The sequence below is a fragment of the Oncorhynchus gorbuscha genome, linkage group LG22 (assembly GCF_021184085.1).
Source record: "Oncorhynchus gorbuscha isolate QuinsamMale2020 ecotype Even-year linkage group LG22, OgorEven_v1.0, whole genome shotgun sequence".
NCBI lineage: Eukaryota > Metazoa > Chordata > Actinopteri > Salmoniformes > Salmonidae > Oncorhynchus > Oncorhynchus gorbuscha.
This window is the reverse complement of record NC_060194.1, coordinates 1799624-1806828: the sequence shown is the minus strand read 5'-3', so window position 1 is coordinate 1806828 and position 7205 is coordinate 1799624.

Sequence of the window (7205 nt, the reverse complement as noted above, 5' to 3'; positions counted from 1 at the left end):
GGCACTTGAACCAAACAGACTCAGACACCTGCTCACCACGCAGCATCTGAGGAAAACAAGACACGACAGGGCGATACACAAACACAGCACGGTGAATTCTAGACAAGGAACCGACAGGGCAGAAACGAATAACAAGGAGAGAAATAGGGACTCTAATCAGGGAAAAGGATCGGGAACAGGTGTGGGAAGACTAAATGATTGATTAGGGGAATAGGAACAGCTGGGAGCAGGAACGGAACGATAGAGAGAAGAGAGAGCGGGAGAGTGAGAGAGGGAGGGGGAGAGAGAGGGATAGAAAGAGGGAAAGAACCTAATAAGACCAGCGGAGGGAAACGAATAGAAGGAGAAGAACAGGGACAAGGCATGATAATCAAAGACAAAACATGACATTCTTAGGGCCTTCCTCTAACATATGATTGGATGGCTGATGTCTTTGACAGTTCTCAGGGTTCTTCCTCTGACATATGATTGGATGGCTGATGTCTTTGACAGTTCTTAGGGTTCTTCCTCTGACATATGATTGGATGGCTGATGTCTTTGACAGTTCTTAGGGTTCTTCCTCTGACATATGATTGGATGGCTGATGTCTTTGACAGTTCTCAGGGTTCTTCCTCTGACATATGATTGGATGGCTGATGTCTTTGACAGTTCTCAGGGTTCTTCCTCTGACATATGATTGGATGGCTGATGTCTTTGACAGTTCTTAGGGTTCTTCCTCTGACACATGTGTATTTGTATTTATGATGGATCCCATTAGCTGCTGCCAAGACAGCAGATACTCTTCCTGGAGTCCAGTAAAATTAAGGCAGTTATACAACTTTAAAAACATTACAAGACATTCACAACCAATTTCACAACAGACTAGGTGTGTACCCTCAGGCCCCTAATCCACTACCACATATCTACAACACAAAATCCGTGTGTAAGTGTGTATAGTGCATATTCTATCATGTGTGTCTATGCATGTGTATGTGCCTATGTTTGTGTTACTTCACAATCCCCGCTGTTCCGTAAACATTTTTTAATCCGTTTTTTAAAATGAAATTGTACTGCTTGCATGAGTTACCTGATGTGGATTAGAGTACCAGGTATTCATGCCTCTATGTAGTACTGTGCAAAAAAGCACGCTCAAGCGGCAGAGTCGATATCCATGCTTATAAAACCAGGGTCGTTACACTACTCCTTCATTTCAAAGATCACGTCCTCGCGCTAGCTTGCGACTCAACGTTTTATAGGAACGCGCTCTCCGGCCAAGCACACGCACAGTCGTGGATGCAATGTCCGATCACTTCTGACACCAGTGTAATGAAACAGCAGGGAGCAGGTCTCACACCCCTAGACTTTCTAGTCCAAAGTCCAGCGCGCTATCGACTGTGCCGCAAAAGCATGCTCAAGCGGCAAAGTCGATATCCACGCTTATAAACCCAGGGTTGTTACAGTATTTTCCAATCGCTTCTTTCTGAACAGAACCATTTTTTTTCATTCTGTTACAAAGTTCTGAATTCTGTTACAAAGTTTTTACGAAGCCCAAAAAAGTAACGGTTTATATCGTTATATTGTTCCTTTATGTTTCTTTTTAAACTTCCGAAATCAACTTATTTCTTTTTTCAATTACTTCACCAATCAGTGCTGATAGAGGAGCTTGCTATGGAGTGGGCAAGGTAGTTGTTTACACGCGTGATGGACAGACAAGTGTAGGATGCGAGATGCGACTGAAATTGTGCGGGTGGTGAGAGAGGGAGAGAAGGCGGAGGAGGAGGCTTGGCTTAAAGCGCTGGGCATTTTGTGATGACATGCATTAATCTGAATTAGGCCCGCAGAATGGATAAATTGGTTTTATGTAGGTGTTTCTATAAACTAGGGTACCAGTGAGGATTTCCTACACTGGACAATTTGTTGCAGCTCTTGATAAGTCATTGATAATAATCTGCAAAAAAAAGCATTACATTAAGATATAAGGGCATCATAGCTATATTCAATCAAATTCACGAGTTGGTTTAAAAGCTGCTTAACCCTTTATGGTTGGTGTCTTGACGGATTTGTTCAAAATCGTGTGACATAAAATATTACTTTTCTGTCCTTGCATTTATGGCAGTGTATTTTGTCTTTATATCATACAGGTTTAAGTTCAATGTCTAATTTAACTGACTAATGCTATAAGAATCCTGCTAAGAATCTAGCTATCGGACAGGTCTTTGAATATAGATCTCAGAAATGTAGTGTGAGTATGTAACATTTCGTGTCTCGTTATGTTATGTGGTTGAAACAGTTTTCATTAGCACACAAATCGATATTTGAACTTGAATTTGGAGCTTAGAGAATTCAAGTACAGGAATAGGCCTACCTTGAAAATTGGTAATTTCCTCAATTTTGTGCTTGAAAAGTTCTTGTAATTATTGCTGCCAATTTATAAGTTCGCCTGCTCCCTTATAATTATCCGTGATTTCATTTTTATCCGTTTTTCTGAGAGATGTGTCCCGCTATCACGCCCTGACCCTAGAGAACCTTTTTATGTCTCTATTTGGTTTGGTCAGGGTGTGATTTGGGTGGGCATTCTATGTTCTGTTTTCTGTGTCTTTGTATTTCTATGTTTTGGCCGGGTAAGGTTCTCAATCAGGGACAGCTGTCTATCGTTGTCTCTGATTGGGAATCATACTTAGGCAGCCTTTTCCCCTTTTGGCAGCCTTTCCCCCCTTTTCCACTTTGTTAGGGGCACTATAGCCTTTGTAAGCTTCACAGTCGTTTTTGTTTTTTCTTGTTTTGTTGGCGACATTTCAACAAATAAAATCAAATGTACGCTCACCACGCTGCACCTTGGTCTCATTCCGACGACGGCCGTGACACCCACCACTTCAATTGAAGGGTGTTGCGCTACTCTTTGTGATGAAACCATGTGCGGTTGTTATGAGGACGACAACATGAAGTTGGCTTCAACTAGAAAGATAATCTTGTTTAATTTGCATATATTCATTTTTATTCCTTTAAGTAAACATGTGGAACTGCATGAAAATCCTATTTATTTTTGTTTCAAACCATTTTAAATGTTTATCCCAATGTCACATATTAGCCCCATAATTTATAGAAGTACACAATAACAACATGCAACTGGTGCTAATTGCAGTCTGTAGTTACACAGGTGTAACAACAAATGCTTGTTACCATGCTTCTTACAAATGGGTAACAGAGTAATTACAAAAGAGCATTGTAATTACTGACCGTGTAACAGAGTTGAAACTGCCTCTTTTGTGTGTCTTCCACTTAGATAGCAGTTGCATTTACATGGTGATGTAGGTTCTGCATTAGTTACATTACATACTGTGTTTTACAAGTAGCACATGTCTTGTTATAAAAAATAACAAGTGTGAAATGCAGCACTACAATTGTTTGAATTATATTAAAAGATTACCTATCTCTTAATATATAATGATGTATTGGAACATGATAGAAGTGTGATGCAGGGTAATAGTAATTATATAAAATGACCAATGAGTTTGCAAATTAAATTATTCGTATATATTTTATTTTATTTTATTACACTTTCATAGACAATTTTCATAAATAACAGCTTTAATAATTAATTTTTAACCTATTTACATGTTCATATTCATAAGAGGACACAAATTACATTTAGCTACAATTGATAAAATGCTGAAAAGTTATATTTAATTTTTAATTATAATTTTCATTTAATTTTTAAGTAAAACTTCTTCAGTGCTCTTCCATATCACGCCTCATCCTCAGCAATGCTGTTCACAGCCAAGTCCTCCCAGGCATCAGAGGACACAGCTTGGTGATGATGTCCATCTTCTTGGACTCTAATAGCCCTATTGCTTATTTAGATTGCATGGACAGACATTGACAGGAATGAAACCTAGTATTGACGTGGTTGTACAGTCCTAATGCACATGGCAACTTTGATCCCCATAGATACGTTAATCATCTAGGCCGCAGGGATTGATGGAAGTTATTTTGGCAAAACAGTTTTTTCCCCACATTCATGTAATGATGGCACTGAAGCAGACACATTGAGCACACAAGGGTTGTTGTGCTAATAACATATGCCACTAACAAAGGATACATACAATTTTGGATTTGAACTTTCCTGACTGGAGACAGTCACTCAATACTGGAATATAAAAGAAAACCAGAAACCCTGGACATGTGAGTAGATATATTATTATTGAGGCATTAATTCCGTGTGTGTCCTCAACTGGAAAAGAAGGGTGACAATTTAGTATGGGGTGCACGCCTAACTGACTGCCAGCTGGCTAGAGATCGTGTGTGTGTGTGTAATGTTACTGATTCAAATAACCCAGAATAAAATTATAGGGATTATATTAATTATACGGACAATAGATTTAAGATAGTATAAATTGCTGCCTCTTATGGGAGCAGGTAGCACAAATCTATTGCTTCATGCTAATGCTAGCTAGGTAGGTTTTAACATTTTGGTAGGGGTGCATTAGTTCTAGCTGGGTGGCTGTCACTGGCTAGAAATTGTGTGTGTGTGGTGTACTGATTCAAAGAAACCATCAGATGAAATTTCGGAATATAATTAATTATAGGCCTAATAGATTGAAGTTAGTATCAATTGTTAGTATCAACCAAATCAAATCACATCACATCAAATGTATTTATATAGCCCTTCGTACATCAGCTGATATCTCAAAGTGCTGTACGGAAACCCAGCCTAAAACCACAAACAGCAAGCAATGCAGGTGTAGAAGCACGGTGGCTAGGAAAAACTCCCTAGAAAGGCCAAAACCTAGGAAGAAACCTAGAGAGGAACCAGGCTATGTGGGGTGGCCAGTCCTCTTCTGGCTGTGCCGGGTGGAGATTATAACAGAACATGGCCAAGATGTTCAAATGTTCATAAATGACCAGCATGGTCGAATAATAGTAAGGCAGAACAGTTGAAACTGGAGCAGCAGCACGGCCAGGTGGATTGGGGACAGCAATCAAGTTCAACAATCATTTCCACCCGCTGTGGCATGATGTTGTGTCCCTACATAAGACATTTATGTGTATGTAATTGTCAGTCAGTGTCATACAGGTTCGATTGTATCACTATCAGAAAAACATTATATGATTCCAAGGCAGTAACTGCAGCCAAGGGCAGGTTAAAACCAAGCTAAAAGGCAGTAAGTTCAGCTACTGCCATTTACCTTGGTTTCACAGTAACTTTTTGTTGCGTTGCAAGCTTATTATAAAATTGATTAAATAAAACTTTCCTCATCAATCTACACACAATATCCCATAATGACAAAGCAAAAACAGGTTTTTTAGAAATTTGAGAAAATGTGGCCTCCATGATTGTATGGAAGAAGTTTGGGACCACTAAGACTTTGTCCCCCCCGCCAAACTGAGCAACTGGGGGAGAAGGGCCTTGGTCATGGAGGTGACCAAGAACCCAATGGTCACTCTGACAGAGCTCCAGAGTTCTTCTGTGGAGATGGGAGAACCTTCCAGAAGGACAACCATCTCTGCAGCACTTTACCAATCAGGCCTTTATGCTAGAGTGGCCAGGCGGAAGCCACTCCTCAGTAAATGGCACATGACAGCCCACTTGGAGTTTTCCAAAAGGCACCTAATGGACTCTCAGACCATGAGAAACAAGATTCTCTGGTCTGACAAAACCAAGATTGAACTCTTTTGCCTGAATGCCAAGCGTCACATCTGGAGGAAACCCGGCATCGTCCCTAATGTGAAGCATGGTGGTGACAACATCATGCTTTGGGGATGTTTTTCAGTGGCAGGGACTGGGAGACTAGTCAGGATCGAGGGAAAGATGAATGGAGCAAAGTACAAAGAGATCCTTGATGAAAACCTGCTCCAGAGCGCTCAGGACCTCAGACTGGGGTGAAGGTTCACCTTCCAACAGAACAACAACGCTAAGTACACAGCCAAGACAACATAGAAGTGGCTTCGGGACAAGTCTCTGAATCTCCTTGAGTGGCCCAGCCAGAGCCCGGACTTGAATCCGATCAAACATCTCTGGAGAGACCTGAAAATAGCTGTGCAGCGATGCTCCCTATCCAACCTGACAGAGCTTGAGAGGATCTGCAGAGAAGAATGGGAGAACCTCCCCAAATACAGGTGTGCCAAGCTTGTAGTGGAATACCCAAGAAGATTCACGGCTGTAATTGGTGTTAAAGGTGCTTCAACAAAGTACTGAGAAAAAGGTCTGAATTACTTAATTAAATCTGATAAATTTGTTACAATTTCTAAACCTTTTTTTTGCTGTGTCATTATGGGGTATTGTGTGTATATTGACGAGGGGGGAAATAATTAATAATAATAATAAATAATTAATAATGTTCTTAATCCATTTTAGAATAAGGATTTAACGTAACAAAATGTGGAGAAAGTCAAGGGGTCTGAAAACTTTCCAAATGCAAAGTATATAAGTATATAGTACAGTTCAGTGTGTCCCAGTGTGTCTCGGGTGTAGAGAGAACAGCAGCTACAGATTGTTACACCAGATAATGTTATTTAACCATGATTTTTCCAGACATCTTGTCTATTTCAAGTCTTCTCTCATTGATCAAGACAGAGGGGTGTCCACCACAAAGTGCTACATGCCGTGATGGCGCAGCGGTCTAAGGCACTGCATCTCAGTGCACGGGGCGTCACTATAGTCACCCTGGTTCGAGTTCAGGCTGTGTCACAATCGGCTGTGATTAGGAGTCCCATAGGGCGGCGCGCAATTGGCCCAGCGTCATCCGGGTTTGGCCAGTGTATGCCGTCATTGTAAATAAGAATTTGAATTAGAATTTGTTCTGACTTGCCTAGTTAAAAAAAATAATCATAAAAAATGATGACAGAGACCTGTCTCGATCAATGAGTGGGAAGACTTGAAATAGATACATATTGTTGGAGTACTATGGAGCATTTTCTAAATTTAAACTGACCCCCTGCAACTGGACACTGATCTTATAGGAGATTCCTGTTTCCCCTGAATCGATGACAAAGACGTCATCACTAAGGTTGGTCATGGATTCTCTGTGCTACACCAAACAGTACCTCTCCTGTACCTCCCAGTAATGTATACCAACAATCTTTGGTTAAATCACATTACCTGGTGTAACAATCGGTAGCTAAAATAACTGGTGATCAGAAGATGATGGGAGAGGTGGCCATGATGAAATTGCCATTCCAAAGAAACATTCAGTAAGTTCCAGGAATACTTGTAAAGCTGTGGAAGG